A 16,682-nucleotide genomic window follows, 5' to 3' on the forward strand; every position below is an offset into this window, starting at 1 on the left:
CTCCACACCCTCTCCAACATTAGTTGTTTGTAGATTTTCTAATGATGCCCATTCTAACTGGGGTGAGGTGATACCTCATTGTGGTTTTGATTTGCATTTCTCTAATAATTAGTGATGTTGAGCAGCTTCTTATGTGCTTCTTGGTCATCTGTACGTCTTCTTTGGAGAAATGTCTATTTAGGTCTTCTGACCATTTTTGGATTGGGTTGTTTGTTTTTTTAATATTGAGCTGCATGAGCTGTTTATATATTTTGGAGATTAATCCTTTGTCCATTGATTCATTTGTAAATATTTCTCCCATTGTGAGGGTTGTCCTTTCGTCTTGTTTATAGTTTCCTTTGCTGTGCAAAAGCTCTTAAGTTTCATTAGGTCCCATTTGTTTATTTTTGTTTTTATTTCCATTACTCTAGGAGGTGGATCAAAAAAGATCTTACTGCGGGCTTCCCTGGTGGCAGTGGTTGAGTGTCCACCTGCCAATGCAGGGGACACAGGTTCGTGCCCCGGTCTGGGAAGATCCCACATGCCGCGGAGTGGCTAGGCCTGTGAGCCATGGCCGCTGAGCCTGCATGTCCAAAGCCTGTGCTCCACAATGGGAGAGGCCACAACAGTGAGAGGCCCATGTACCGCAAAAAAAAAAAAAAAAAAAAAAAAAAAATCTTAATGTGATTTATGTCAAAGCATGTTCTTCCTATGTTTTCCTCTAAGAGTTTTATAGGGTCTGGTCTTACATTTAGGTCTCTAATCCATTTTGAGTTTATTTTTGTGTATGGTGTTAGGGAGTGTTCTCATTTCATTTTTTACATGTAGCTGTCCAGTTTTCCCAGCACCAATTATTGAAGAGACTGTCTTTTCTCCACTGTATATCCTTGCCTCCTTTGCCACAGATTAGTTGACCATAGGTGCATGGGTTTATCTCTGGGCTTTTTATCTTTTTCCATTGATCTATGTTTCTGTTTTCGTGCCAGTACCATACTGTCTTGAATACTGTAGCTTTGTAGTATAGTCTGAAGTCAGGGAGTCTGATTCCTCCAGCTCTGTTTTTTTCCCTCAAGACTGCTTTGGCTATTTGGGGTCTTTTGTGTCTCCATACAAATTTTAAGATTTTTGCTCTAGTCCTGTAAAAAATGCCATTGGTAATTTGATATGGATTGCATTGAATCTGTAGATTGCATTGGGTAGTATTGTCATTTTCACAATATTGATTCTTCTAATCCAAGAACATGGTATAGCTCTCCATCTGTTAGTAACATCTTTAATTTCTTTCATTAGTGTCATAGTTTTCTGCATACAAGCCTTTTGTCTCCCTAGGTAGGTTTATTCCTAGGTATTTTATTCTTTTTGTTGCAATGGTAAATGTGAGTATTTCCTTAATTTCTCTTTCAGATTTTTCATCATTAGTGTATAGGAATGCAAGAGATTTCTGTGCATTAATTTTGTATCCTGCAACTTTACCAAATTCATTGATTAGCTCTAGTAGTTTTCTGGTGGCATCTTTAGGATTCTCTATGTATAGTATCATGCCATCTTCAAACAGTGACAGTTTTACTTCTCTTTTCCAATTTGTGTTCCTTTTATTTCTTTTTCTTGTCCGATTGCTGAGGCTAGGACTTCCAAAACTATGTTGAATAATAACAGTGAGAGTGGACATCCTTGTCTTGTTCCTGATCTTAGAGGAAATGCTTTCAGTTTTTCACCATTGAGAATGATGTTTGCTGTTGGTTTGTCACATATGGCCTTTATTATGTTGAGGTAGGTTCCCTGCATGCCCACTTTCTGGAGAGTTTTTATCATAAATCGGTGTTGAATTTTGTCAAAATCTTTTTCTGCATCTATTCAGATGATCATATGGGTTTTATTCTTCAATTTGTTAATATGGTGTATCACATTGATTGATTTGAGTATATTGAAGAATCCTTGCATCCCTGGGATAAATCCCACTTGATCGTGGTGTATGATCTTTTTAATGTGTTGTTGGATTCTGTTTGCTAGTATTTTGTTGAGGATTTTTGCATCTATATTCAGCAGTGATATTGGTCTGTAATTTTCTTTTTTTGTAGTATCTTTGTCTTGTATTGGTATCAAGGTGATGGTGGCCTCATAAAATGAGTTTGGGAGTGTTCTTTCCTCCACAATTTTTTGGAAGAGTTTGAGAAGGATGGGTGTTAGCTCTTGTCTAAATGTTTGATAGAATTCACCTGTGAAGCCATCTGGTCCTGGACTTTTGTTTGTTGGAAGATTTTTAATAACAGTTTCAATTTCATTCCTTGTGATTGGTCTGTTCATATTTTTTATTTCTTCCTGGTTCATTCTTGGAAGGTTATACCTTTCTAAGAATTTGTCCATTTTTTCCAGGTTTTCCATTTTATTGGCATAGAGTTGATTGTGGTCGTCTCTTAGGATACTTTGTATTTCTGCGGTGTCTGTTGTAACTTCTCCTTCTTCATTTCTAATTTTATTGATTTGAGTAGTCTCCCTCTTTTCCTTGTTGAGTCTGCCTAATGGTTTCTAAATTTTGTTTATCTTCTCAAAGAACCAGCGTTTAGTTTAATTGATCTTTGCTATTGTTTTCTTTGTTTCTATTTCATTTATTTCTGCTCTGATCTTTATGATTTCTTTCCTTCTGCTAACTTTGGGTTTTGTTTGTTCTTCTTTCTCTAGTTCCTTCATGTGTAAGGTTAGATTGTTTATTTAAGATTTTTCTTGTTTCTTGAAGTAGGTTTGTGTAGCTATAAATTTCCCTCTTAGAACTGCTTTTGCTGCATCCCAAATGTTTTGGATCGTTGTGTTTTCATTGTCATTTGTGTCTAGGTATTTTTTGATTTCCTCTTTGATTTCTTCAGTGATCTCTTGGTTATTTAGTAACGTATTGTTTAGCCTCCATGTGTTTGTGTTTTTTACATTTTTTTCCCTGTAATTCATTTCTCATCTCATAGCGTTGTGGTCAGAAAAGATGCTTGATATGCTTTCAATTTTCTTAAATTTACTGAGGCTTGATTTGTGAACCAAGATGTGATCTATCCTGGAGAGTGTTCCGTGTGCACTTGAGAAGAAAGTGTAATGTGCTGTTTTTGGATGGAATGTCCTATAAATATCAATTAAATCTATCTGGTCTATTGTGTCATTTAAAGCTTCTGTTTCCTTATTTATTTTCATTTGGATGATCTGTCCATTGGTGTAAGTGAGGTGTTAAAGTCCTCCACTATTATTGTGTTACTGTCGATTTCCTCTTTTATAGTTGTTAGCAGTTGCCTTATGTCATACAGTGATGTTGATGAGAAGTCGGAAGTCAGTTTAAGTTACATTCCTTGTAGGTTACTCTTTTTCCTCTCTGAAAGTTCTTATGTTTTTTAGTCTTCAGAATTCTAAAATAGCATAAGACTGCCTAGTTGTTTGCTTTTCTTTTAATTCATTTAGCTGGACATGAGCCCTTTTAATCTAAGCATTGTGAGTTTTGAGTACTAAGGTTGTTTTTGGTAATTCCTTCCTTTCAATTTTCTGTGTTGTTTCTGAGACACCTGTGAATTAGATACGGGACTTCCTGGATTGGATCTCAGTATTTGGAACCTTTATCAGTCAGCATTTGGTCAGCAAAACAAAAGCCTTTCTGTGTGTTCCCAGTAGGAAGTGTTTCAATACAAGGAATAATCATTGGAAGGGCCAGAGGGTGAAAATTTCTTGAACTGTCACTGACTAGCTCAGTCTGCAATCCCAACATGTGTGCTTTTCCAGATGCTCACCTTGAAGCTGCTTCAAACCTCATGGGCACCTTCTGCCCCTACATCTGCCTCCAACTGTCTCCATTGCTCTGGGGAATAATGGCCTCTTCTCTTCCACCTTCCAAATCACAGTTATCCGCTCCAGACTCTAATCTGAAAATCTGGGAAATGTAGTTTCCGCTTCTTTGTGATGCAGAGAAATCTTTAGCAGGTGTGGCAGAGATGCCGAGGTGACAGAGACAATCCAGCACAGAGTCACACTGGCTGAGTGCATACCCTAATCTGCCATATACTAGCCGTGTGGCTGGGGGCTAATTCCTTAATTTCTTGGTGCTTTAATCTCTCCAAGTATCAAGAGGGAATAATATCCCTAGCTACTTCATAAGTTTGTTGGGCAGACTGATTGAAATAATGGATGTAAATCAGCACCTGGCACATATTCAAGTGCTCTTAGTATATGTTGGCTATTGTAATTTTTATTATTATATTTAATTATCCTTTTTATTACATCTCCACTCATGTCATTTTGCTCTAAATTTTGAAAAGCTTCTTTAACATTATTTTCTAGTATGCCTATTGGTTTTGAATAACAACAATAATTTTAATCATTAAGGGAACTTTCTTATTTAGACTGTTTTTTTTAATAGTGTCTTCTCTGTTATTAGTTTATACTTTTTTTAAAATACATTTATTTCAATAAAGTATTGGGAAGATCAAGAGGCAGAATTTTGGGTCTAGTTTGCCATTTTGTACAGAAGTGACAGTATTGAATCAAGAGGCTTAGTCACAAAGAATTCTGTGTTTATTGTGTGTTAGGTGATGTGCTAGGAGCTTTACTTTCATATTCTCATCTAATTCACCTCAATCTTAAGACATAGGAACATAGGAACTAATTTTTAAAGATGACATTTTTAAAGATGACAACCAAGACTTACAGAGGTCAAATGACTTGCCTTAAGTCCCTGGTAGGCCAGTAACTGGTAGAGTTAAAATGCAAACATAGATCTATTGGTGACAGAGCTCAAGCTCCACCACTGCTGTTGGACGGATCTCATCATTTTAAATGGCTGCACAGTATCCTCGTGTGTGAGTGTGTATGTGCGTGTGTTTATCCAACCCCTCTCCGATAAACACTTAGGCTGATTTTTAAAATTTGCTGCTATAAAATAATCTTACAGAAATATCTGTGCACTATGGGAAAATTTCAATGCACTCTTCTATTATTGTCTAAAAATAAGTTCTAGAAGTGGATTTGCTAAGTCACAAGTTACCCTCGTTAAAAATCTTTATATAGTTTGACAAGCTGCACTTAAGAAAGAAGTTGCAGGGCTTCCCTGGTGGCGCAGTGGCTGATGGTCTGCTTGCCAATGCAAGGGACGCAGGTTCGAGCCCTGGTCTGGGAAGATCCCATATGCCACGGAGCGGCTGGGCCTGTGCACCACAGCTACTGAGCCTGTGCTCTGGAGCCCACGAGCCGCAACTACTGAGCCCACGTGCTACAACTACGGAAGCCCAGGTGCCTAGAGCCTGTGCTCTGCAACAAGAGAAGCCACTGCAATGAGAAGCCCGTGCACCGCAATGAAGAGTAGCCCCCACTTGCTGCAACTAGAGAAAGCCCGCGCATAGCAATGAACACCAAATGCAGCCAAAAATAAATAAATAAATTTTATTTAAAAAAAAAAAAGTGGTTGCAACAATTCACACTTCCACCATTGCAGTGTGTGAATGTGCCTGTTTCCCATGCTCTCTGACACCCAGTGTTACCCAATTTTTGCCAATCTTATAAAATGGAAATGTTATCTCACTGTTTAAATTTACTTTTATTTCTTTTTTGGTGTGGCTGAACAGCTCTTCATATGATTATAGGTCATTTGCCTTTCTTCTTTTATGAATTGCCAATTCATTTTCTGCCCAACTTTCAACTGGGGTAAGTATACATAAGTATTTATGTAATCAAATCTACTCTAATTAGCTTTTACTTACATTCTTTATTTCGGTGGATGAAAGAATGAAACCAACATGAAAGTTGGTCCATCAGAAGCTTGATTTATAATCTGAGTTTCTAAAAGAATCCGACAACTCATCAATCTCTTGGCCCAACTTCAGGAAACAGGCCAATTGTTTAAGATGGTAAAAGTTTTCACTTACATGCTAAATATTTACCTAAGCCAACTTAAGAAGGATTTCCAACCAGGCTAAGGTGAAAGCTACTAAGCTTGCCCTTCCGGCTTGTATCCTGCTTAAAATGTGTGGTATTCAAGTCGGAGTTGGATTTGGATGTTAAGGGAGGCTGTTGGGCTGTGTGCCAGGTGGGTCATCCCTATTCTTTAACCCTGAGCTTCCTAAATGGTGTCTGTTTGTGGATGTCAGAATCCTCACTGCCATTTCTACAGTGTTTGACTCTTTGTTCTTCCTAAAAGTTGCTCCCAGGATAAATGCGGTTCAAATCATAACTGAGTAGAGCTCAGATTTATATCACTACTGTTCACCAGGCAAAAGTCCCCAGGGTTTGCGAGAGCACATGGGGCCTGGACCGCACAGAATGATTCTAAGTTAAGGCTCCAGGTTCAAGAGCTGAGAATTAGGTACAGGCTCTGATTCAGGGTAAAGTTCTAGTTCTTATCTTTTAATCAGAAGGCTCCCTCTGGACCCTCTTACCTTCCTTCTCTGTGCAATCAAAACTTGCTGAGCCATGCCTACCACAACTGTCTCCACTCCTGTACTTTCTCTTCTTTAAGATGTTCAGACAAATTCCGGAAAGGAGGCAGCTTTCTCTTCAAAGTGTGAATTCTTAAAAAAGAAGGATGCAAATTCTAATTCCTTTTCTTTAAAACACCACTTGGACCTCAACTCCTCTGAAAGTCTTCCTGAGCAGCTATCTAGAACTTTTCTGTGTTGTGTTCAGTTGTCACTGTCCTTACAGCTTCACACCATGTTGCCTTGGCTCCTTCACTAGTTCATCTGCTCTACGAGATACTGGTCTTCTCTGGGCAGAACTGTGAGCTACCCATCTCTTCATCTGTAGCGCTTAGCACAGTGTCAAGTGTACATTTGGCACTCTATAAATGTCTTTTTATTGGATCTATGATAGAACAATGGAAAATATTTGATTCCAACATGCCATTATGACCTTGGCTTGGGTCAAGTGGGAACTCATAGCTTCTGAGATAAATGCATGTGAAAATAATAGTATCCCAGTTGGAGGTGTATCAGATAGTGGTTTAAAGGAGAAATATTGTGACCCTCCTCTCTGGAGAACAGCCAAAGATTAAGACATAATCAGATTGCCTGTCTGTAGAAGAAAAAAATATGTCTGGAGAGTGGGTTAAGCATACATGTAGCCAAATAATGCTCAGGCCCCTGTATCAATTTATCAGTTTACTTGAATTTCATTAGTTAATCTTACTTATAAGATCATGTAAAATAAGATGGTAATGGGATATAAACTTTAGCATGCCAAGAGTTACTTGAAGACATACGAAGCCCAGTTATTATTAACTGACCCTGACATTCGTTTAGATATCTCAAAAGAAGTTTTAACATGTCAAAGGTTCTTGTAGTTTGCCTTTTCTAAAAATGATCAAAATGTGTTGTAGCAATTTTAAAGAAAGGGGTGTGCTATCAATAGAAGTCTTTAAGGCCCATGATTTGGACAGACATTTGCTAATTAATTCCAGAAATTAAGCAAGTATCTAGATTTTGTGAAACCCACACCCAGAAATAGGCCAGACAAAAGATTTGTCTTTTCAAAAAATTGATCTAACATCTTTCCCATATTAAAATTCTTTCCATACATTGTACACACACACACACACACACAACTTGTAAATTATTTTTGTTCCGCTGCAATTACAGTAAAACACTTGGTGCCTACGACTGCCTGATGATTTATGGTATGAAAGTCTCCTCTGTTCAAAATGTTGCCTTTTCCCTTTCAGGTAATGCACAGTGAAAAACAGGATTGTCAGGAACTGTTCCTGCATCTCTTGGAAAGTCTCTGCTGGCTATGCCCCTCCTTACCTTCACTGTCTAGCAGACTCTCAGGCACAGATGGGATACTCATGGGGCAGAATGAGGACTAGAGGTAAGTGTATATGTGGCCACATGGCTTTTTGAAAGTGGGAAAACAGAGTTCCATATTGCCTCATGCTCTGAAACACTTTTCCTCCTGCTAGAAAACTCGCAGGGCTAGAGAATCTAGTTCAATATTAGGAATTCAGTTCAATTCAAGAAATAAGGTGTGCTCACTGACCCTGTAAAAAAAGTTATGAAGGTGCCAACTGGTGTTTGGCCACTTGTTCATTAACATTAGAGAATATATGAAATTGTCCCATATTTCAGCACCTTGCCGTTTTTTTTGTTTTTTTTTTTAAACTTGATGGGAGTACATTGAGGTCTACATTGAGCTAAAATTTGACACTGATAATGATTGTTGGAACCATAGGCCATTTTGGTTCTCTGGTCTCACTAACAGGTAGTTCATGGTTGAATCATAAGTCTATTCCTTTCCTAACCTGCCTTAGCTGTATGTATATGGTGGGCAACCCAAGGGTGACTTTGCGTGGTTTGTTTTGTGGCTTCTAGAAAGTAAGTGTAGCCAGTATGTAGACTATCAGGTAAGCATTTTATTGTGTTACACACCCTCTCCCCAGAAGACTACCTAAGAAGTCAATTAGATATTAGGAATAGAATCAAAACTGAGAAATGTGAAAACTCAGTAAGATTTTTGCTGAGTACAATAGAAAGTCACTTGAGGATGCTGCCAGGAAATTGGTCTATTCTGACTGAATTCAAGTCATTCCCTCATCACCTGGAAAATTGCCAGATAACCCTTAGTGATTATAATTAATGTTGTCTTTCCCTCTCTCATCTTTAAAAGGCAACAAAAATGGGCAGCAATATGATGCAGTCTCTGACTGCTACTGAAACATCAGACCACTGATGCCCAATTTCTTTGAGTGCTTTACTTGTTGGACCAGAGGTTCTTTGCCATTAGTCATGAGAGTGGTTCTTCGGGGCCTTAGAGCTCCCTGGGCATGGTCTCTGGCGACGAAGTGAACTGGTATGTGCCAGGATGCTACACATCTTCTTTATGAGAACTTCCCATCATGCCTTGGTGCTTGGTGCAATTAGCAGTTTCCTTTGAACAGTATTGCCCTGGGCAGCTTTCTCTCATACAATGTCACAGTGAGCAACATTATTCTTTCCTTTTTATAGGAAAAGGAGAGCAGAGTAAAATAACCTGAGGTTAAAAATAAAAAACATCAGTGTTTGGAACGGAACGTCATAATTCTGTCCGTCATCCTGATGATCATTCATCTCTGCAGAATATAAGAGCGAAGTTAGAGCCTCTCTAAAGAAAACTGTCCTTTTGGTCTGGGGCCTCGGGGAAGATCTTTGATGCGTTCTTCTTCCTCGTTATGCCTTCTCTTCATTACAAATAGCCTTTCATGAAGCTTACAAGAAGGGACATGAGCACAGGCACCCAGTTAGCAACGGGTGAGCAACCCTGGGTAAGCAGCTGAGGTGGGTTAGGGAGGGGCAGGAGTCAGAGATGCACCATTCCCTCCGCACCACAGTGAATACTTCTAGTTTGCTAGTCATCCCTGGAAATTCCAAAGTCTTTTTTTTTTTTAATAAATCACTTTTTCTACTCAATTTACAGTCAATTACTAGTTTATTATCACCAAGGAATATTTATTGAGAATTCGTAATCATCAGAGTACTCTACCAATAATTAGAAGTGTATTTATACACACAAAGAGACCCAAACAGGGGACTCTACAGAGGCTGTGGTTTGGCTCACTTGATAAGTTTAAGACCTCTAAGATTATTTAATCCTGTTTCAAAAATAGCACCTAACATGTTTCTGGGAAAGAGTGGGTGACTATTGCAGAAGTGAAGATGACCTGTTAAAAAATGTTTGTGGTTCTTCACAGGAAGGATGCAGATGGTAAAGAGTTGAAACTGAGTCACCAGCAAGAACTTTAGAAACCGGCACCAAGGTGCAGAGCAAGACACTGGTGGAGTCAGGATCGGGATGCCTACAACTGGGCTATGTTTTATGATCTATTTGTTGGATTGCAAGTTACCAACACAACTACATTCTATAATAATACCTCTTCTCAGGGGCACTTCCATTCTCCAAAGAGAAACAAAAAGAGTTGAATTTTGGTAGAGAACAGTCAGGTTTGGGGAAGTCTAGCCATTGGTTCTTGCCTATATTCGGGATTCCTGTCTAGGAAGCAGAGCTCAATTTTGTGGAATACGTATATTTGAACTTGAGGTTGCATCTCCTTTGAATTGAGATACGGGTTTTCCTTTGGTCAGAGAGAAGTCTGCTTTCTGCAACATCTTTGGTCGGCCTTTGGGTTTTCTCTCTTCTTGCTACCTGCTCACATACTAACCACAAATTTCCAGCTGCTTACCTTGTGAAATCTAATGAGAGCACCACAAAGCAGGTCCCATGGATGACAGCCATCATTATCCAGAAATAAACAAGAGGTCCAGCTAAATGCACCATATAAGGCTTATTTTAAGAAATGAATCCTGGAAAACATCAGCCCAGCGATGATAAAAAAGAATTCTGCCTAGTTAGAGTTCTCTGCAGGAAGGGTTTTTGATATTGCTTTGGCTTTAGGGAAAAAAAAAAAAACAACGCTGGACTTTATGGGGGTTACCTAAGTGCACAGTGAAACTGCAAATTCAGACTGTTTGAATCCTGTCCTCCAACTACAGAGGTCTTATGTGAAAACAATCTCATTTTCCTTTTGCTTTCTGGGAAGCCCTCCAAGGTATGGTGAATTGCCAGCTTTTGTGACCTTTAGTTTCTTAGCTGCTCCCAAGGGAAACTTGACCTTGGAACTGTAGAAAGGAGGGAAATAATTTTCAAGCTGGTGCAGGGCAGGGGCAGAAGTTTCGTTCTGTTTTCTCATTGCCCAAAACTTATAGGTTCTCTGGCACCAATATCCTTAGAGCCTCTGAGGTCACAGAAATGAGGACAAAAGTTATGATGAAGATGTGTATGAACCCCAAGGCAAGGACGCGGACAACAAGACTGCCACATGGGATGGAGTCTCAGGTGACCAACCAGGTGCAGTTCCCAGTAAAGCATTAGGAGTAAAAAAATGATTAGTCCTGGGCTTCCCTGGTGGCGCAGTGGTTGAGAGTCCGCCTGCCAATGCAGGGGACGCGGGTTCGAGCCCTGGTCCGGGAGGATCCCACATGCCACAGAGCAACTGAGCCCGTGCGCCGCAACTACCGAGCCTGCGCTCTAGAGCCCACAAGCCACAACTACTGAGCCCGAGTGCCACAGCTACTGAGGCCCACGTGCCTAGAGCCCGTGCTCGGCAACAAGAGAAGCCCACGCACCGCAGCAAAGACCCAACACAGCCCAAAATAAAAATAAATAAATTTATTTTTAAAAAAAAAAGATGATTAGTCCTCACCCAGATTCACAGCTGATGCAGGGCTTTCTGACTCCTCATAGCATTTTAAGACAAATGGAATTCACAGGGCACAAGAATTCCTCCTGTAACTTTCGTTGGCTTCTATAGATATTGGGACTATATCTAGGATGGATTCTCAACCTTCTTAGCTTTCCTACTATTTGGCAACTGCTTGACTCATGAGACATTCATCTGGTTACAGAGCTAACCAAGAGAGGACTTGTGTACATCAAGAGACACCACGGGGGCTCTGTAAGCCCTACTCACATACACTGTCCCCCAGGCATGGAATAGATTAGGGGACAGTGATTTGTTACCACTGATTTCTCCAAGCAAGAATTTCTTTGAGATCTTATTTTGCTCGTGGGCACGTGGGTTTCAAAGTTTTTGCTTTTGAGGCAGATTTTATTAACAATTAGTGTCTTCATTTCCAGTACTCAATGAAAATCTAATTAGAGTAACAACATGACCATACTGACCCGATAGAATCCCAGCCCAAAACAGTCACTATCGGAGTGGGTCTCTGTAGCCTGAGAACAGACTGTGTAGTCATTCGGCACTTTTAATTTCTGAAAATAGCTGTGTGTCCCATTTTTATCATTTGTAAGCCTTAGGAATCCAGAGAACTGTTTGTGTATTAGAAAAAAAGAGCAAAGAATTTGGAGTCCCGAACCCTCTGGGATGTGCCAGCTGAGTGATATTGAGAAGGACACTCACCTTGAATGAGTCTCAGGTTCCTTATTTCAAAGGCTATCATCAGAAAATGACACTTCTCTTACAGGGCTCTTATGAAGATTAAATAAAACCATACTGGAAAGTTTTGACATACTTAGCTTTCTCAAAGACAGAAATTTGCAGAAATAAACATCGAAAAAATCCTGGTATAATGCATAAAAATTTTGTTTGTATGTCACATTAAAATCAAACAAACTAAACAATGTTTGTGAACCAGGAGAGAAAAACAATTTTCTCTTGCAGTTTCAGAAAGGGATAAATGTGCTAACCTGTGGGCAATTGTTTGTGCATGTGTGTGTGTGTGTGTGTGTGTGTGTGTGTGTGTGTGTGTGTTTTGTGGTTACTTTCCTGGAGGAGAGGAAAACCACTGTGATATTGATTTTTATACCTGTATAGGATCAAGGATACCATGGGGGGTGTGTGTGTCATAAATATATACTCTGAGGATCCAAGCAAATAATTTAGAAAGGACTCCTTAGTCTTTTACACTTAAAATACAAACAGTATAGATACTGTTGGGTATTTTTCCCAGAGTGTAGAGAACATGGGCTTTGGAGTCAGATAGGCTCCAACTCAAATTTCACCTCATCTCACTAGCTCTGTGACTTGAGCAAGTATTGTAAATTGCTTATAGGGATTAAACGAAAAAGAAATGAGGACAAAAAAGCAATAGTTCAATTCCTGGTCCTAAGAAGCACTGGATAAAAATGAAATGTTGTTATTCATCCTTATATTTCAGCTTCAACTTTTCTCTTTATCCTAATGTTAACAAAACATTTTTTTATCCTGTTTATCCTAAGTTAACAAAAATGAAAGCGTTTGAGTAGAGTTCACGCGGGGCCAGCTGTATAAAAAAGGGCACTCAGTGGACTTGGTGATGCAATCCTTGTTTGTAATGACACGCTTAGGTATGTATGAGGTGGGTCAGTAAAAAAGAAGAAACTCTTTGTTCAAAGTTGTTTAGCCAACCACATTTCATGATGGCATTCCTTTATCTTGATCTTGTAAATGCTCAGGAATTGTGGCTGCTTTGGAATGTCTGCCAGACAGCTAATGGAATTTTTAGGATGAATCTGAAAAAGAGTGCAAGCGTCTTTGTCCAAATCCATTGGATTTAGATGAGTGGATATTAGCTGAGGTGAAGTGAAACAGTAATTAAATTCTTCAGTTTTCAGAGAAAGATTAAGATGGTGTCATTTTTCCCTGGAAATAGTGCAGATGTTGTATTTCAGTTGGGGCCCATGAATCTCTGGAAGGGAATGGGGTAGAGATCTAGGCTGAAACTTGCCTGGGTTTCCTTAGGAAATATTCGGGACTGGGAAGACCCCAGTGACTGCCACCACTAGAACTGGGAACACTTCTCTTTGCTGCTCACCCACTCCTCCCTTTACCTCCCCTCAGAGAAGGTCCAATCTAGTCAATGCTGGCCTTTTGGTTACAGTGGTACCCAACTGGCCCAGGGCATGGCACATCCAAGGGCCAGTGGAGAACCACTGACTTTGTTAGTCAGCCTTGCTTTCCTCAGTGACATTCCCACCCACCACCAATTTAACTCCTGCATGTGCTTAATTCCATGGCCACTTGGGAAAACCAATGGGTTGGGAATGAGGCAGAAATGAGTAGAATCCTGGCTCAGCCTCTGACTGAGCGAACCTGGGCAAATTAGTTACCTTCTGAGTTCTAACTTCCTGACATGTAAAAGGAATAATACTGTCTATCTAGTCAATCTTAAGAATAATCTCCCTCCACCTAACATCCAATATGCGTGAAGAGGGAAGAAAAGCTGGGTATATGTTCAAGGGAACACCAGAGTTTTGGCCAGATGCTGCACAGAAAGGATAGGTAAGACCTAGTGTGGGACAGACAGCCTACAGGACTGTGGGTAAATCTGCCCAATGCATTTGAATACACTGACACCCTTCCCCCTCTTCAAAACTACCTCCATCGTTATCTCCAAGAATTCTCTGGAAACCGGCCAGATACACACTTACCATTTTACTGAGCTTAATATTGTCACAGAAATCAATCAGTTTCTCATAATTCTTCACCACATTCCTGGGAATTAGCCCCAGATTCATCGAAAATCACACATGGGGTTTGTGTCTGGGCTGCACTCTCAGTGGCCTCAACTCCTGCTTCTAGTTAACTGCCGGAGCCACTTAAAACCTCCAGCCACAAACTTCACCAGAGGGGAGTCACTTCAGTTCCATAAGTGATTGACAAAAATAGTGTCAAACATTGGGACTTCCCTGGTGGCACAGTGGTTAAGAATCTGCCTGCCAATGCAGGGGACATGGGTTCGAGCCCTGGTCCGGGAAGATCGCACATGCCGCGGAGCAACTAAGCCCGTGTACCACTACTGAGCCTGTGCTCTAGAGCCCACAAGCCACAACTACTGAGCCCACGTGCCACAACTACTGAAGCCCACGCGCCTAGAGCCTGTGCTCTGCAACAAGAGAAACCACCGCAATGAGAAGCCCATGCACCGCAACGAAGAGTAGCCCCCTCTCTTTGCAACTAGAGAAAGCCCACGCGCAGAAACGAAGACCCAGCACAGCCCAAAACAATAGTGTCAAACATTACCAGGTCAAATACATGGCCCAGCCCCTTCCTTAAAGGGAGTTCAGAAAAATAGGGCCTCCCTACCACCAGGCTTCTAATAATTATAAAAAACAGGAACCACTGCACAGACCTGACGGACATATGCTGTGACAATATGACAATGTTTCTGGAGGAGTTACATTCAGGCCTAAAGAAGAGTGGATCGTGTTCACTAAGAATATTTCTGGAATGTGTAGACTTGGAGGGGAAAATTCCATGTTTTTGAGGATTATGTAACCACCTCAATCCCCCCCCTAGAATAATAACTTATTCTAGAGCTAGTCTGTTTCTTCCCTATAGACTTCCAGCAGCAGGAGAAGTTTCTCCAAAGTCATGAGCTCTTATGTCCGAGGTGGTGTCAGATATCCAGCTTGTGTGCTTGCTCTCGTTTATTATCGAGCTGGGAAGGACCCTAAGGCATTTCCTACTCTGGGCAGGGTAAAAATGTACTCTGGTCTGGAGGCTATAGCTTCAGAGAAATGTATCTTCTAGGTTGCCTTGTGTCCATTCTTTAGAGAGAATCAGGCAAGGGCTTTAGCGGTCCTCCACCAAAGGTAGGAAAGAGCCTGGCATCAGTAAATGATTGACCTGCTGCCTGGGGTGATAAGCTTAGGTAAATAGGCTTGATTCTGCTCCAGCAATTTCAAGACTTTTAACTCCCTAGGTTCCAAAGCAGAAAAGTGCACATGGCTTCCTGGGATATCCTGTCTTTTGAGGTTTACAGCCTCTGCATGGACTGTGCGTTCCTCAGAATAATTGCAAACTGTCCTCTTTGGTGTATTTTGAAAGTGAAAAGAATTCATGCAAACGAAATTCTGGAACAAAGCCATGTTTACAGAGCCACGATCGATGGAAGAATTTCAACAAATCACAAATAGGATTTTTTATGATGAAAGATTTTTTTTAAACTTTTGAAATATGTAGAAGAACAGCAGCAATTTTCAAAGGAGAGAGAAGCTGGAAGAAAAATACAACCCACTTTCAGAATACGTTGGAGGACAAATGATTTGATTTGCCCGACATACACCCACATCAACCACACCTCCTTCAGCAGAACATCACCCGAGACGTGCTGGCTGCAAGGTTGGGTCAAGCGCTTGCTTTGTGATCTCCAGAGAAGGGCCTGTGACCAGACAGATCACCTACCTTGATTGCTGCTTCTTGATCTGGATTCTTCCCTCAGCTTCCTTCCTGGTTCAGCAGGGGCGGTCTGAGACTGTTCCAATCCTTGCTGAAGATTTTGGGATGTTTGGAAGAAGCATCAACACAGGCTTCTACTTCTCCCCCAAGCACGAAATTGAGATGTTCCCCTCTGTTTCCTTTCCTGGTCTCTCTGGCTCCTGGACACAGTGGTCACAGGCAGCAATTTGCTTGCAGTCAGGTATGTTGACAGATGTGAAGGCGGGAGCTCGTGCTGGTCTCAGCTGCCTGGTCTGGCCAATCATTACACACCAGGTCAGGCTCTCAATCCTGCTCAAACCCAACCAGAGATCTAGGTGACACAATCAGACAGCAGTACCACAGGGGGCAAATAGCAGGGTCTGTTAGCTATTGACAACCCAGAAAATCAATTACCTCATTCCCAATGGGTTGGGAATGAGGCAGAAATGAGTAGAGTCCTGGCTCAGCCTCCGACTGAGCTAACTTGGGCAAATTAGTTGCCTTCTGAGTTCTAACTTCCTGACATGTAAAAGGAATAATACTGTCTATCTAGTCTAGTCAATCTCAAGAATAATCTCCCTCCACCTAACATCCAATATGCGTGAAGAGGGAAGAAAAGCTGGGTATATGTTCAAGGGACCACCAGAGTTTTGGCCAGTTTTGGCTGCACAGAAAGGATAGGTAAGACCTAGCGTGGGACAGATCTGGATCTGTGAAGTAGACAACACAATTATATCTGGGAGAAAAATCCCCTTTACTTCATTCCCTTTTATTTTAGCAATCTCAGAAGAGAATTTGGAGGTCACTTTATTAAATCTTATAGAACTTAATAATGGAATGTCTTCTATGGAATTCCTGTCTGGTGGGAATCACCTGGAAGTTCCTTGAACAAACATGGCTGCCACTTCCTGAGGGCACACTCTATGTTAAGCATTTTATATATATTGCCACAAATCCTCATCATCATAACCTTGCGATTTTATTCTTCTTTGTGGATGAGGGGACAGAGACTCAAAGGGGT

The sequence above is a fragment of the Tursiops truncatus genome, chromosome 4, assembly GCF_011762595.2.
Source record: "Tursiops truncatus isolate mTurTru1 chromosome 4, mTurTru1.mat.Y, whole genome shotgun sequence".
NCBI lineage: Eukaryota > Metazoa > Chordata > Mammalia > Artiodactyla > Delphinidae > Tursiops > Tursiops truncatus.